Raw genomic sequence first — 18072 nt, forward strand, 5'->3', positions numbered from 1 at the left:
CTTACAGATAAGGACTGTTTGTTTTAATTGTTTCTTTTTTTTGCTTCCCTACCATTTTTTTTTTTTTGTGTACTTCCTTTCAAATAGATGAATTCCTTTATTCATCGTTAATGTATGCAATTGCGATACAGTGAAATTAGAGGAATGTGTTTCTCCTTCGTTAAGGAATGTTTAAAGTAACAACACTGGAGGATTTATTTTGAAGATTTTTTTTGAAATCTTGTTTTTCCCTTTATTTCTATTTTTAGCATGAGATTTGCAGAATAGAAATTGTCAGAGAATTTTGTGGATTAAAGAAAAAAAAGTTCTGCTTTTATTTTGTTTCATCACCATCATCACCATCATCATCATCATCAGTGTCATTGTCATCATCATCTTTATCATCATTATATATATATATATATATGTCATCATCATCAACCACCTGGTTCTAGGTTCAGTCCCACTACATGGCACCTTGGGCATGTCTTCTGCTATAGCCTCAGGTTGACCAAAGCCTTGTGAGTGGATGTGGTAGATGGAAACTGAAAGAAACCTGTCATACATATATACATCATCATCATTGTTGTTTAATGTCTGCTGTCCATGCTGGCATGGGTTGGACTGTTTGACTGAAGACTGGCAATCCGGGAGGCTGCACGAGGCTCCGATCTGATTTGGCAAAATTTCTATGGCTGGATGCCCTTCCTAATGCCAACCACTCCAAGGATGTAGTGGGTTCTTTTTATGTGCCATCAGTACAGGAGACAGTTAGGTGGCATTGGCATTGACCACAACTGAATGGTGCTTTTTACATGCTACAGGCACAAGTGCCAGTCAGGCAGTACTGGCATTGGCTACGTTCGAATGGTGCTTTTTATGTGCCAGTTAGGCAGCACTGGCATCAGCCATGACTACGATTTCACTTGGCCCAACAGGTCTTCAGAAGCATAGCATATATATATATATATATACATACATATATATATATATATATATATATAATATATATATATATATATATAAACGGGGCGGTGCTGGCAACGGTCGGTGGCATGTAAGAGAACCTTCCGTTTCGCGACTGTTGCCAGCACCGCCCCGTTTCATGGCCGTTGCCAGCCTCGCCTGGCCCTTGTGCCGGTGGCACATAAAAACCACCATCCGTTCGTGGCCGTTTGCCAGCTCTGTCTGGCACCTGTGCGGGTGGCACGTAAAAAGCACCCACTACACTCACGGAGTGGTTGGCGTTAGGAAGGGCATCCAGCCGTAGAAACACTGCCAGATTTGACTGGGCCTGATGAAGCCTTCTGGCTTCACAGACCCCAGTAGAACCGTCCAACCCATGCTAGCATGGAAAACGGACGCTAAACGACGATGATGATGATGATGATTTATATATATATATATATAAAATCAAATGAATAATAACAGACGATGGATAATTATCAGCTCATTACTGCTGTTTCCTGTGCATTTTTTAATAGAAGGAGAACATTACTCCATTCCAAAAAAACCATAATCATCAGATGAAACATAATTTTACAAACAATTCAGAAACATGGCTGAAGTCTGTCGAGGTTGACTATGAAATGGGAGAATGACCAACAAAGTTGGTCATTGTGGGCATTAGAGGGTAGGGTTAAGAATATAGTTTGTGAAAGGGTATAATATGATATTTAAGGTCAGCGACCCGTGTGAGATAGAAGTCTGCTAGACTGGTTCTTTGGTAGTCCAGGGGTTGGTTGTAGGCGATATTTTATTATAATGGGCTATTATCACAGGCTTCTCTAAGCCTAGTATAATAAGATATCACTTACACATCACCCCTGACCTACTAAAGAACCAGTCTAGCAGACTCCTATCTCATCTGGGTCGCTGACCTTAAATATCATATTACATCCTTTCACAAACTAATGGGTTGACCACTAAGTTCCTGCCATTTTTTAAAATTTAAAGTTTTTAATTGGTTTAATAAAAAATAACAACTAATTAATTCACCCTTGTTGTTTACAAATTTTTCCCAGCGTTCAACAAGATTTTCAATATCTCGCTGGTAGAAATCATCCGATTTCGAGTCAAAAAATATCCAACCAAGCTCTCAATTCTGCATCAGTATTGAATGAAACTCCACGCATAGCATTTGAAAGAGCGAAAGAGGTGGAAATCCATTGGTGCCAAATCAGGAGAGTACGGTGGGTGTGGCAGCACTTCCCAACCATGCGTTTGAATGGCTTCCTCGGTCATATTAGCAATATGAGGGCGGGTGTTGTCATGCAGCAGAAGAACTCCATGCTGTTGATTAGGTCTTTTCTCTTGAATAGCCATGTTGAGTCGCTCCATCTGTTGAACATAGACTTTTGTGTTGACCGTTTGGTTCTGTTCAAGCAATTCGTAATGGATAATCCCTTCTCAGACCCACCATACGCACATCGTTTTACGCGGATGAGGATCTTGTTTCACGCGTGGTGTTGCTTGTTTACCAGGGCTAAGCCATTCCTTACACTGCTTCATATTGATGTACAGGCACCATTTTTCATCACCAGTAATGATTTGGTAAAGAAATCGTTGCTTGTGTCCATGAGTTGAGTGGTGATGAGCAAGCAAACCAGCGGAGATTGTGGCTCGTTGATTTTTGTTGTTGTCACTTAAAGTATGCGGAATCCATGCTCTATACTTCTGAAACTTTCCCATCGAGTGAAGATGCTTCTCTATAGCAGTGTGGGAGCATTCCATTATCTCCGCCAGTTTCCTTGTTGTTTGACGAGAATTTTTGTGCAAAAGTTGGTTTAATCGCTCTTCATCGAACTCAACTGGACGGCCAGAACGAGGTGTGTCTTTGAGGTCAAAATTTCCATTTTTGAACTTGGCATACCAATCACGAGCTATGGCACCGTCTCCATACACAGCACAAATATTGCAAGCAGCTTTTGTGGCCTTAGAACCTTGATTAAAAGCAAAAAGAAGGAGGTGTCAAAAATGCTCGTTTTTCTTAACTTGACATTCCATTTTAATGTTGTGAAAATAAACAAAACTTAACTAAAATTAACTAGAAAGAAAACAAAATATATTCCAAAAGGATTAAAAAATAGAATTCTCAAAAAAAAAAAAGATTCCAAAATTTAAAAACACAATAAATTCCAAAATTTAAAAAAACCGTGGGAACTTAGTTGCCAACCCAATATATTCTTAACCTAACCATACCCACTAATGCCCACAACAGTTAACTTTGTTGGTCATTCTCCCATTTCATAGTTAGCCTCAACAGACGTCAACCACACCCCTCTTGTATTCTTGGGATCCTTTGTTTGTAAAATTACGTTTCATCTGATGATTGCAGTTTTTTGTAATGAAGTAATGTTCTCGTTCTTCTATTAAAAAATGTGCAAGAAACAGCAATAATGAGTTGACAATTATCCATCGTCTGTTATTATTTGTTTGATTATAATACACCAAGGAGATTTATGACTTGTTGGACACCCTAGAGTATACAGACAATGTGCAATTCAATGTAACGCGTGCTTTGGACCAGCCCCTAGGTGCTAAGTACTCAGAGGGTGGGTTTTCTGTGTGCACAACTGGAATATCCTATTCGATAGTTATCGACCATAGGCCAGAATCACAGGTTTATCCAACCCTACCTGGTGCATATCTTTTCAAGTACCTGATTCTATCTGAATCCCTATTTTACTATATATATATATAAATGTATGTATTTGTCCCCCACCATTGCTTGCAATGATGGTGGTGGGGGACAAACACACAAACATATATATATATATATATATATATATACACTCATACTGGTGTGTTTATATCCCTGTAACTTAGCGGTTTGGCAAAAGAGACCGATAGAATAAGTATTAGACTTACAAAGAATAAGGCAGTGCTCCAGCATGGCCATGGTCAAATGACTGAAATAAGTGAAAGAATAAAAGAATATACTGAGTATAGAAAATATTCTAATATTAGGGACCATAAGCCCCATAACAGAAAAAAATGGTCATTAGTATGTGCATAGGAATTGAACCCACACTGCTTATTCTCGCAATAAGTGTGTTGATTAACTACACCAACATATAAATTTAGGAACTGTGATTTCAGAGGTGTGTAAACATTGTATTCTGTGGAAGTGAAGAAATGATGATGAGTGAAAATTTTGTAAATATACTTATAGGTAAAAAATGTGTGGTTAGGATATTTAGCTCATGATCATAAGGTTGTTAGTTCAATTCCTGGTGGCATTGAATCCTTGAGCAAGACAATTTATTTCACGTCATTGCAGTTCACTCAGTTGGCCAAAATGAGTAGTACCTGTAGTTCAAATGGCCAGCCTTGTCACATTTTGTCTTGCTTAATCTTCCTGAGAACTACATTCAGGGTTTGTGCTTCTGTAGAGGGCTCAGCCATTTGCATGTTCATTTCACAAACAGGCTGTTTTGTTGATTGGTTGGACTGAAACCCTTGTTGTCAGTCCATCTAATGGGGTGTCGATATGGTGAGCTAATGTCCGGTACAAGACTACAGCACAGGCTAAAATTGTGCTTCAAGAACTGAGTGAAAGATTCTCTCAACTCTATGCAAACTTGAAACAACTTCCTGGGCATCTTTAGTGCTTGACAGAAGTAATGGCACTCAAAAATAAAGAATGGCATCAGGAAGTTTCAGGAATCTTCATTAGAATTGGCTGATGTAAAGTGAGCTGGCAGGAAAAGAGAACTTAGCGGTTCAGCAAAAGAGATTGATAGAATAAGTACCAGGCTTACAAAGAGTAAGTCCTGGAGTCGATTTGCTCGATTAAAGGTAGTGCTCCAGCGTGGCCACAGTCAAATGACAGAATGAAGTAAAAGAATACATATATATTATATAGATGTGTATACATACATATATTGATATGTGTGTGTGTGTTTGTGTGTGTGTGTGTGTGTGTGTGTGTTGTACAAAGAAATAAACTAAGCTGACTCAACTTGTTTTTGTTGGTGGTTTTGGTGTTTGTTTCTGTAACTATTCAAAAGAAATCATAAAAATCAAGCTTTTAGAAGAATTGCTAACAGTGATTTACATGAGGCTCTCTGGAAATATTCTCAGTTCATCAAGGAGAACTAATTGTAATGTGTTAGTATTGTTGGAATTAAATACTGTGGCTTTTGTGTGCTTAGCTTCTAGTTTCATAAATTCACTCACATAACCACACACACACTCAGAGTTTGATAGAGAGAGAGAGAGAGATGAGGTGAGTGCAAAGAGATATAAAATAAGAAGCAAAAGCTGGTTTGGCAACTTATGTATTACTATTGAAAATATTGAGAACTTTTATCAAACAACAAATACATAAAATGAATAAAGGATAAAAAATATAATTATTTACATTTGAAAAATATTTGTCCTTATCTTGTTTACTGTTAACATGTTTCGGCTGATATAACCTCCAGCCTTCATCAGGTGTTTTGGGGAAATTTCGAACCTGGGTTCTCATTCCTAAGGTATTTTTCAATATTATTATTATTATTATTATTATTATTATTATTATTATTATTATTATAGTAGAAGACACTTGCCCAATGTGCCATGCAGTGGGACTGAACGTGGAAACATGTGGTTGGTAAGCAAGCGTCTTACCATACAGCCACTCCTATATCTATCTATCTATCTATCTATATACCCGTCTATCTATCTATCTATCTATCTATCTATCTATCTATCTATCTATCTATCTATCTATCTATCTATCTATCTATCTATCTATCTACCCGTCTATCTATCTATCTATCTATCCATCCATCTATCTATCTGTCTGTCTGTCTATCTGTCTGTCTACTGAAGGCCAATCTCAAAACGCTGAACCTTATGAAGGAGATAACAGAGGACTGAGATATGCGGTACATTACTGTATTCAGGAAGACCCACCCAACACAACAGAATTGGAATCCTAAAACCAAGGGGCCATATGAAAAGCATTGGTGATGGTGCCACGTAAAAAGCATCCAGTGCCCTCTGCAAAGTGGTTGATGTTAGGAAGGGCATCGAGATGTGGAACACATAATAAAACAGACAATGGAACCTGGTGCGACTCCTGGCCTTACCAGCTCTTGTCAAACCGTCCAGTCCATGACAGCATGGAAAATGGACTTTAAATGATGATGGTGGTGTTGTTGTTGATGATAATGATATTGATGATACTAATTGGTTTGAATTTATGTGCAAGGCCAGGAATTTTGAGGGTTGGGGTGAGTTGATTGCATCGACTCTACCCCACCTCCCAGTGCTTGAGAACAGTGTTTTGCAACACGAGATTTCTTCTAATTGATTTCCTTGTGCATCATCTCCCTACCAGCACTCAACAGATGCTAGATCAGATTATATACTAAGAATCTGTGAGTTTGTTGACTGCTCATGATGCCAGACAACTTGTGATATTCGAGTTCCTCTGACACCGAGCCAGACAATGTCAAATGCAACATGAGATGTTGCATCTAGTATTAATTGCATACTGATTAGACAATGGAAAATTCTAAAACAAATAATAATCATTCTTTTTATTTATGTACAAGGCCAAAAAATTTGAGGGGAGGGGTTTTAGTCAATAATATTGACGCTAGTGCTTGACTGGTAGTTTATATTATCACCTGTTTCCAAACAAGACAGTATTTTTCTTTGTCCTTTGAACAGCATAGGTGTAGGAGTGGCTATGTGGTAAGTAGCTTGTTTACGAACCACATGGTTCTGCATTCAGTCTCACTGCATGGCACTTTGGGCAAGTGTCTTCTACTATAGCCTTAGGCCGAACAAAGCCTTGTGAGTGGATTTCATCATCATCATCATCGTCATCATCATTTAGCGTCCGTTTTCCATGCTAGCATGGGTTGGACGGTTCAACTGGGGTCTGGGGAGCCCGAAGGCTGCACCAGGCCAGTCAGATCTGGCAGTGTTTCTACAGCTGGATGCCCTTCCTAACGCCAACCACTCCGAGAGTGTAGTGGGTGATTTTATGTGCCACCGACACAGGTGCCAGACGAGGCTGGCGAACGGCCACGCTCAGATGGTGTTTTTATGTGCCACCGACACAGTGCCAGACGAGGCTGGCAGACGGCCACGCTCGGATGTGTTTTTATGTGCCACCGACACAGGTGCCAGACGAGGCTGGCAGACGCCACGCTCGGATGGTTTTTTATTGTGCCACCGACACAGGTGCCAGACGAGGCTGGCAGACGGCCACGCTCGGATGGTGTTTTTATGTGCCACCGACACAGGTGCCAGACGAGGCTGGCAGACGGCCACGCTCGGATGGTGTTTTTATGTGCCACCGACACAGGTGCCAGACGAGGCTGGCAGACGGCCACGCTCGGATGGTGTTTTTATGTGCCACCGACACAGGTGCCAGACGAGGCTGGCAGACGGCCACGCTCGGATGGTGTTTTTATGTGCCACCGACACAGGTGCCAGATGAGGCTGGCGGACGGCCACGATCGGATGGTGTTTGTTACGTCCCCAAAGCACGGAGGCCAGTGTAGACAGAAACTGAAAGAAGCCCGTTGTATATATGTATGAATATATGTATGTGTGTGTGTATACATTTGTGTGTCTGTGTTTGTCCCCCACAATCGCTTGACAACTGATGCTGGTGTGTCTATGTCCCCGTAACTTAGCAGTTCGGCAAAAGAGACAAATAGAATAAGTACTAGGCTTACAAAGAATAAGTCCTGGGGTCGATTTCATCAACTAAAGGCGGTGGTCCAGCATGGCCACGGTCAAATGACTGAAACAAGTAAAGGCGTAAAAAAGAGAGTATCATCATCATCATCATCGTTTAATGTCCGTTTTCCATGCTGGCATGGGTTAGATGGTTTGACTGAGGTCTGGGGAGCCAGTGGCTGCACCAGGCTCCAATCTGATTTGACAATATTTCTACAGCTTGCTGCCCTTCCTAATGCCAACAACTCCAAGAGTGTAGTGGGTGCTTTTTATATGCTACTGGCACAGGAACCAGTCAGGCAGGCTTGGCACCGATCATGTTTGGATAGTGCTTTTTACGTGTCACCGGCATGGGGCCAATCAGGGATACTGGCATCGGCCACGTTCAGATGGTGCTTTTTATGTGCCACTGGCATGGGAACCAGTCAGGCGGACCTGGGATCGACCACATTTGGATGGTTCTTTTTACGTACCACTGGCATGGGAGCCAGTCAGGGGGCACTGGCCACAGCTACAATATTGGTTTTACTTGACTCAACAGGTTTTCTCAAGCATATTACATCGCACAACAAAAGAGAACATGATAATTTGTAACATTTTCATCTGTACGCTTTATCAAACTAAATATTTTCTAAAATAAAATAAATAAAATGAGAGGTAAGAAGCAAAGTTTGGCTGTGCACAAGAAGGGAGAGGCAGCTGAAAGAGCCTCTTTGCTGGCTTTGGTGTAAGAGAAAAGAGTTAAGTTGGAAGCTGGGAGGAGTTGAGGAGCAGACACTTGGCTACCTTTACTGACCCACCAACGGGAGGGTGTTACGGTTCAGGGTCGAAACACCTGATGAATGATGGATACCATCTGACGACATCAGTTCCTCCTGGCCAAGGCTTCATTCACTATGTGAATGGATAAAGCACCTCCTTACAGTTGTTAACATGTATGTATGTATGTATGTATGTATGTATGTATGTATGTATGTATGTATCTATCTATCTATCTATCTATCTATGCATGCAAGCATATATATGTGTGTGTGTGTGCGTGTAACCTGGTGCAGCCACTGGATCTCCAGACCTCAGTAACCGTCCAACCCATGCCAGCATGGAAAACAGGCGTTAAACAATGATGATAATGATATATATGTATGTATATATATATGTATGCATGTATGTATGTATGTATGTATGTATGTATGTATGTATGTATATATATATATGTGTGTATGTATATATGTGTGTGCATGTGTGTGTATATATTATGTATATATATATTATGTGTGTGTGTGTGTGTATATATATATATATATATACATACACATATATATATGTATATGTATCTATATGTGTGTATATATATATCTATATATATAAAGCTGAAGTTGTCTGTGTATGGCAGGTTTGGTAGCCTTCAATTAACACTATCTCCTCCGAGACCCTGCGGCGCAAGTTGACCAAAATTGAGAGTATGATAGAAGGCTTGCTCTTCCTTCCATAGAAGAAAAAATTCAAATCAGACCATGTTAACACCAAAGATTATTTACATCAAAAAGGTGCTTTTTTCTATGAAAATCCCTATTTTTTACGATTTTTTGACTGCTGTGTCTCCATTTTTCGGTGTATTTCAACCAGAAAAATGTTCACTCAAAGAGGATAACAGGCTACATAATGCAAAATTTTTACTTTTTGAGAATTCCAATTCTAAAGGGTCGAAACAAACCCGAGCAACGCTGGGCGATACTGCTAGTATATATATACAGATATATGTGTGTGTGTGTGTGTGTATAATATCATGATTATTTGTTTTCTATTTTTTTTTTTATTGTTCTATACTGCTAGTCTGGTCACTGACATTCAACTTGAGTAACCAGGTTACAGATTATGATAAAAGACTTTCATAACTTAATGATGTATAATGCTATTATTATTATGAAATAATAAAAAACAACAAGCGTATATAATGATATACACACACACACACACACACATGCATATTTATATGTATATTGATGGGTAACCTAAGTCTTCCATGGTACAAACACTTGATTTCACATCAGATCACTTGTCAAACAAGTTCAACACAGAATATGTAATTATATTTACTATATATATGTATAATTATATACGATATATACATATATATATAATTTATACAATAACTTGTGAGAGGAATCCGGTAGACAAAAGACTGTAGTATATTGTGTGTGTATATGCATGTGTATTCTGTGAATGTTGTGTGCATGTATATATATATATATATATATATATATATATGTACCCCACAACTCCACTTTGTTATATATACATACATACATATACATACATACATACATACATACATACATACATATATATACATACATACATATATATATATATGTACATATATATATATATGTACATATATATATATATGTACATATATATATATATATGTACATATATATAATCTGTACATATATATCTATATGTACATATATATATATATATGTACATATATATATAGATATGTACATATATATATATATATATGTACATATATATATATATATATGTACCATATATATATATATATATATGTAATATATATATATTTGTACTATATATATATATATTTGTACATATATATATATAATATGTACATATATATATATTATATGTACATATATATATATATATATGTACATATATATATATTATATATGTACATATATATATATATTATGTACATATATATGTAATATGTACATATATATATATATATATATATATATGTATAGGCGCAGTCGTGGCTATGTGGTAAGAAACTTGCTTTCCAATCACATGGTTCTGGGTTCAGTCCCACTGTGTGGCACCTTGAGCAAGTGTCTTTTACTATAGCCTCGGGCCAACCAAAGCCTTGTGTGTGGATTTGGTAGATGGAAATTAAAAGAAGCCTGTCGTGTGTGTGTATATATCTGTGTTTATATATATATATAGTAGTAATTTATAGTCACAGTCAGTTGAACAGTCATGCTACCAGAACCAAAGGACATTATCACGTGTTTCTTGCAGGAAAAAGGAAAGTAAACTGAATGTTAATTTTAATTATAATTTAATTTTTTTAATAGTTCTTTTCTCTTTGCATATTCCATTTTAGTATATATTTTTGATAAGGTTTTTCAAAAACCGAAACATGTAAAAGGAAAATTAAAATGTACTCAATTTTAAGAAAGTAGTATTTTCGTTCTTGTTTTTCATAAATATCTACTTACTTGTGTGTTACCTCTACAAATCTTTTCAAATACACACACACACACACACACACACACATATGATGCAAATGATCTTATGGTCTGCAATATTAACTTCAGAAAACCTGCCAGTCACCTAGTCACCTACTGCTCTGGCAGACACACTAGTCAAATTGACTACATCCTCACCAGAAAAAAAAGAAAGATGGCTACTTATAAATGCCAAAAGCTTCCCAGGCGAAGAATGTACCCCACAACATAGACTGGTAGTTAGTGACTTCAGGATAAGGGCTAAATGGATGCCCAGAAGATGACCAGCAAGGAGAAGAAGGGTCTGGAGACTTAAAGATTTTGCAAATGGATAGAGATTTAGAGACATATTACTCAAAGCCTTTGACGAAATAGAAGGGGATATAGCTTCACATGGTGTAGAAGACAACTGGAGGCTTCTACGGGACAACCTGCTAAGGGCCACTGACCAGATCTGTGGATGGTGCAAAGTTCCCTCTTGACCCAAAATAACGTGGTGGTGGAACAATGTTATTGACAGGGCTATTAGAGAAAAGAAACAGGCTTGGAAGGACTGGAAGAAGGGTGGTAGCAGGGAATTGTATCAGACTGCCAGAAGGGAAGCTAGGGGGCAAGTTTATTTAACCAGAGGGGAAGCAGATAAGAAAAAAATTGCCAATGTTCTGCACCATGAGGACCAAAGATTTGAGGTATTTCGTGTTGCAAGACAGTGTGTGAGAGAAAATCGTGATGTTGTAGGAGAGAAATATGTTCGCATGGATGATGGCTCACTTGCGCTAAATGAGGCTGCCAGTGGCACATAAAAAGCACCATCCGAATGCATCCGATGCCAGCCCCCTTGTCCTGATTGGCTCCTGTATCAGTGGCACATAAAAAGCACCATCCAAACATGGCTGATGCCAGCCACACCACTCAGACTGGCTCCTGTATCAGTAACATGTAAAAAGCACCATCCAAACGTGGCCAATGCTCCCATGTAAAATGCATCCACTACACTTTTGGAGTGGTTGGCATTAGGAAGAGCATCCAGCTGTAGAAACATTGCTACACCCCAGTCAAACCGTCCAACCCATGCCAGCATGGAAAACAGACATCAAACGATGATGATGATGATGGTGATATATACAGACAGACAGGTAGATAGTTGTGTGCATGAGTGTGAAAATATCTCTTTTACTAAGCATGTTGAATGTAACCCTGTAGTTGTGTTGGTGTGAAGTATTAGGAAAATAACAAAAATAGCTTTTATTAAATCTCTTCATGTCGACTTAAGGTCCACAAAAATTCAAGATGAAAATAACAACTACATCAGCAGCAGCAGCAACAACAGCAACAATTATGGGTGTGACAGTAATGTTAACACATTGAAAACTACTAGTTTATTATACAAGTAGTTTCTTGAGTTTAAAGAGATTTTTGCTTCATTAAATTTTCTCAAATGCTCTAATGACTCTACACACTCACAGCCTTAATAATAATAATAATAATAATAATAATAATAATAATAATGATGATGATGAATAATGATAATAATAATAATAATAATTGACCTGCAACGTCATGTGCTGTTTATTTTGATATGAGGTCACCATGTCATGCACATATGGTTGTGCTGAATAAGCCTGGTGCACCCTTATCAAACAAGTGGGCAGTCATGATGGGTGTGTTGGGCTTCGTATATTTGTACCTCAATGTCACTTTGATAATATTTGCTGCCCTCTCAACTAATAACAACAGCAGCAACAACAACAATTATAATAATAATGATAATAATAATCTTTTCTACGCTAGGCACAAGGCCTAAAAGTTTTGGGGAAGTGGGGCCAGTCGATTAGATCAACTCCAGTGTTCAACTGGTACTTAATTTATCAACCCTGAAAGGATGAAAGGCAAAGTCGACCTCAATGGAATTTGAACTCAGAACACAAAGACAGACAAAATACCACTAAGCATTTCACCTGGCGTGCTAACGTTTCTGCCAATTCGCCTCCTAATGATAATGATGATAATAATCATCATCATCATTGTCGTCGTCATTTAATGTCCGCTTTCATGTTAGCATGGGTTAGATGGCAAAATTTCTTCAGCTGGATACCCTTCCTAACACCAACCACTCCATGAGTGTAGTGGGTGCTTTTATGTGTCACCAGCACGAGGGCCAGTCAGGCGGTACAGGCAACGGTCACTCACAAATGGTGTTTTTATGTGCCACTTGCACAGGAGCCAGTCTGGCAGCACTGGCAATGACTATGCTCAGATGTTTTTCAGGTGCCAGTAATGTGATGCTGGCAACGATCACACTTGAATGGTGCTTTTTATGTGCTACTGGCATGAGAGCCAGTCAGAGGCCCTGGCAACAATCATGCTCTGCAAGGAACATATATATTTTCCCTGCGAGGGTACCTGTTAAAACTTTCCATCGGCGGTTAAGACAAGTAATGGGTTGGTTTTCTTTAATTTTTTTTCTAGTACTTTCTAGGTTTACTTAAACTTTGAGATGGTTATGTTTATAGACATTATATTCTTAAATATGATGAAGGGTTTATAGACAGAATACTACATGACTTCTTAAAACTGTAAGATGTTGTCTATAAACTTTGATATCCTAGCTATGATAGTCCCAACTTGCTCAAGATACTCTTTAAAATTTCATAAATTTCCATATCTTATCTATGCTAGGTCCTCCCCACAAAATCTATACATAAATTCGCCAACATGGAATTTTAGTGAGCTTGCCTGCCCCCCTCTTTGTGTCCTTTTTCTCTCTCTCTCTCTCCTCTTCCAATGGGTTCTCAGTGCTGCTGAAATCATTCAAACAATGACATGGTCACTTAACAGGTCCCCCCCCCCCCAAAAAAAAAACAAGTAAGCTATTTCTAGTACTACCTAAACTTTGAAATGGTTATGTTTTATAGACATTATAATCTTAAATATAATGAAGGGTTTATAAATAGAATACTATATGGTTTCTTAAAACTGTAAGACGTTGTTTAAAAATGTCAATATCTTAGCTATGATAGTTAGTCCCAACTTGCCAAAGATACTCTTAAAATTCTCACCCACCTGATCTAAAGTGACTGCCAGCTATGTCATGTAGCAGTCCAATCAAACAGCCTCTGTTAATAGTCACAGATCTGCTCCTCCCTTTAACACCTCAACGTCAGCAGCAGTCATGAGTCTGCCATCATTTGTTGTCTAAAGAAATCAGGGGAGACAATATTAGGACCCCTCGGCCTTATAGCAATAATTGTGAAAATATTGTAGTGAACTAGTAAGATAGGGATTATAGTAGTAATACTGAAATTATAATAGTGAACAATAGTTACCCAGAATGATTAACAAGTGGTGTTGTGAAACCATCCAGTGAGTCATCGGTGACTAAACAGGCAATCCTACTAAGCCTGCTTGGTGAGGAGGGTGGATTTTTTGACACCCTGCAGAATTAAAAACAAAACCTGGCAAAGGGCAGAAGAACTTAAATGAGTTAATAGCCATTCCAAAAATGGGTAGACAGAACTCGTGAGCCTTGGTTGGCAGTCTGTCTAGGAGAAGGAATACTCTGATTTTAAAACTGGACTACATAGGTCTCCTTAGTCAGAATGGTCAAGCCCGATTTCTTTGCGAAACCAACAGTAGTTTGGGGAAGGGCGAGTATCGGGTGCTTCCAAATAGCCAGTGCTCCGAGTAGGCTGTACTCATTAGCCTTGTGTAGCAGGCAGCTTGGGAGAAGGAACACTCCAAGCCCAAACCCAAGGGAGCAAAGACCCAGCTGCCTTTGCGGACCCTCTTGATAGAGATGGTGTCTCAATAAAAATACTGGTTGGTAGTAACCTAAAAATACACTTCATTTGTGAGTGAAAATGCCAAGAAAAATAAATGACGATAACAGTGTGAACGTGACTAGAACCAATGGTAAAGGTGCCACACCCAGCAGGGTGAGCCCAGTCCTAATCTACCAACTGCTAGCCATACTACCAGACACAGTCCTTGTATGGGTCAAATTATGCAATGTGCTTGAAAACACAAGTGGTCTGTTGATATGAAGCAAATGGCGATGCAGTGCCATGAACACGCCTTGCTAGATAAGAACAATGGCAAATTATTATTATTATTATTATTTTTATCAGTGGGAACACATACTTCTATTAGTCTTGTTGTTGTTGTTGTTGTTGTTGTTGTTGTTGTTGTTGTTGTTGTTGTTGTTGTTGTTGTTGTTGTTGTTGTTGTTGTTGTTGTTGTTGTTGTTGTTGTTGTTGTTGTTGTTGTTGTTGTTGTTGTTGTTGTTGTTGTTGTTGTTGTTGTTGTTGTTGTTGTTGTTGTTGTTGTAGTAGTAGTAGTAGTAGTAGTAGTAGTAGTAGTAGTAGTAGTAGTAGAAGAAGAACCCTTACTGGTTAATAAAACAAAACATTAATGTCCTCCTTCACCTCCTCTTTCTCCTCATTATCATCATCATCATCATCATCAACATCATCATTATTATTAGTGTTATTATCTTCACTAAAATAACCAACTCCTTGTGAATAATTATCTAAAAAAAAAAATCTTCATGAAATTGAATACAAAAAAATTGCCATCAAAGCTATGTTTCTAGTTCAGTGATTGGTATAATTCTTCTTGCTCTTCTTAATGTCATGCTCTGATTTTTTCAGTTGTTTTTTTTTTGCTGACTCTGGGTCTATTTTCGTTATTTTAGTATATTTATTGTCTTTTTGGGTTACCAGTTTTAGTCACTGGATTGTGTGTATGTTGGAGCACTGATTTGAGGCATTTTAGGCAATCATGTGATGAGCATGGCTAAGCATAGTCATGGCTGTGTGGATGCAGTGTTTGCTTCCCAGCCATCTGGTTCCATGTTCAGTCCCATTGTGCAGTACCTCAGGCAAATATATTCTACCAAAGCCTTGGGTCTACCAAAACCTCGTGAGTGGATTTGGCTGACAGAAACTGAAAGAAGTCACTTGTGTAAATATGTGTGTGTGTGTTGTGTGTGTGTGTAGAGAGAGATATGTGTAGCTTAGTGGTTAGGGTGTTTTGACCCACAATCATGAGGCCAAGAATTTGATTCCCTGCAGCATGTGTGTCCTTGAGCAAGACACTTTATTTCATATTTCTCCAATCCACTCAGCTGGCAAAAATGAGTTGTATCTGTATTTCAAAGGGCCAGCCTTGTCACATTCTGTGTCATGCTGAGTCTCTTTGTGAACTACATTAAGGGTATGTATGTCTGTGGGATGCTCAGCCACTGGCTTGTTAATTACATGAGCAGGCTGTTCTGTTGATCAAATCACCTGGAACCCTCGTTGTTGTAACCGACAGAGTGTTGAGCTGGCAGAAACGTTAGCATGCCAGGTGAAATGCTTAGTGGTATTTCGTCTACCACTACGTTCTAAGTTCAAATTCCGTCAAGGTCGACTTTACTTTTCATCCTTTAGGAGTCGATAAATTAAGTAGCAGTTGCATACTGGGGTCAATCTAATCGACTGGCCCTCTCCCACAAAATTTCAGGCCTTGAATGTATTGTAGAAAGTATTATCATTATTGTTATTATCATCATGATCATCATTATTATTATTACTATTATCATCATCATCAACATGATCATTATTATTACCATTATTATTATTATTATTATTATTATTATTATTATTATTATTATTATCATCATCATCATCAAGTAAGGCAGTGAGCTGGCTGAATCATTAGCACACTGGACGAAATGCTTAGCAGTATTTCGTTTGTCGTTACGTTCCAAGTTCAAATTCTGCCGAGGTCGACTTTGCCTTTCATCCTTTCGGGGTCGATAAATTAAGTACCAGTTACACACTGGGGTCGATGTAATCGACTTAATCCCTTTGTCTGTTCTTGTTTGTCCCCTCTGTGTTTAGCCCCTTGTGGGCAATAAAGAAATAGGTATTTCATCTGCCTTGACATTCTGACTTCAAATTCTGCCAAGGTCGACTTTGCTTTCATCCTTTTGGGGTTGATAAAATAAGTACCAGTGAAACACTGGGGGTGAGGAGTCGATGTAATCAACTGGCTCACCACCAAATTTGAGGTCTTGTGCCTCCAGTAGGGACAGATATAAAGGGAAGCAATGTTTCATGCACAGACACACCCACACACACATGCACACTCACATATGTACACACACATGTATACACACATGCATGCAGACACATATGTGCATGCATACAGGCACACACTAACGCACACACACACACACACGTCATTATCATTAAGATCATGATCATGGGTTAGATGGAATTTGTCAAGGCAGATATTCTGTGACCAGATTGTCATTACATCTCAGAAGACTGGAGCAATGTTAAAAGAAGTATCTCGCTTAAAAACACAACGGACCTCCTAACCCAAGAATTGAAACCACAATTTTGCAATCTTGAATGCAGCACCCTAACCATTGGGTCACGCACCTTCACATATACAAATGCACAGTCAATAAACCAATTGAACAATGTTCATTGAACACAATGGTTAGGAATCTTCTATGCACATCTTGGTGGATAATGTAATGAAGATAGCACAAGGAAATTGATCCCTGCAATTAACTGATTTCCAATTTTGGCACAAGGCCAGCAATTTCGAGGAAGGAGGAAGTTAATTAAATCCATCTCAGCGCTCAGCTGGTGCTTATTTTATCGACCCCCAAAAGGATAAAAGGCAAAGTTGACCTTGATGGAATTTTAACTTAGAACGTAAAGACAGATGAAATAATCACTGCAGATAATTAATGTGTATTATTGGCCACTAATTAAAGATTAATGCCTTTCGTTGATTATGACATAAACATATTTTATTTTTTACTTCCTACTTGATTCAGTCATTAGACTGTGGCCATGCTGGGGCACTACCTTAAGGAAGTTAGTCAAAGAAATTGATGCCAGTAGCTATTTTTTTTTAAAGCATGGTGCTTATTCTATTGGTCATTTTTGCTAAACTGCTAATATACAGGGATGTAAACATACCAACACCAGCTGTCAAGCAGTGATGGGGAACAAACACAGACACACATGTACACTTACACACACATGTACACACACACATGTACTTACACACATGTACACACACACACACATGTGCATACACACACATGTGTGCGTGTTTATGTACTTTGGGCTTCTTTCAGTTT

General features: G+C 38.5%; 1 protein-coding gene and 1 long non-coding RNA gene across 2 annotated transcripts in view; one reads left to right on the forward strand and one right to left on the reverse strand.

Moving 5' to 3' along the window:
- LOC115212921 (serine-rich adhesin for platelets) overlaps positions 1 to 18072 on the forward strand; it is a 207775-nt gene that overhangs the window by 14128 nt on the left and 175575 nt on the right. The gene's annotated exons all lie outside the window — the stretch shown is intronic.
- Positions 10787 to 18072, reverse strand: part of LOC118763935 — a 22939-nt gene continuing 15653 nt past the window's right edge. Inside the window, exon 2 of the long non-coding RNA XR_004999707.1 lies at positions 10787 to 10908. This is a non-coding gene — a long non-coding RNA (uncharacterized LOC118763935). The remainder of the gene's footprint in view (positions 10909 to 18072) is intronic.

The sequence above is a fragment of the Octopus sinensis genome, linkage group LG6 (genome assembly GCF_006345805.1).
Source record: "Octopus sinensis linkage group LG6, ASM634580v1, whole genome shotgun sequence".
Classification (NCBI taxonomy): Eukaryota; Metazoa; Mollusca; class Cephalopoda; order Octopoda; family Octopodidae; genus Octopus; species Octopus sinensis.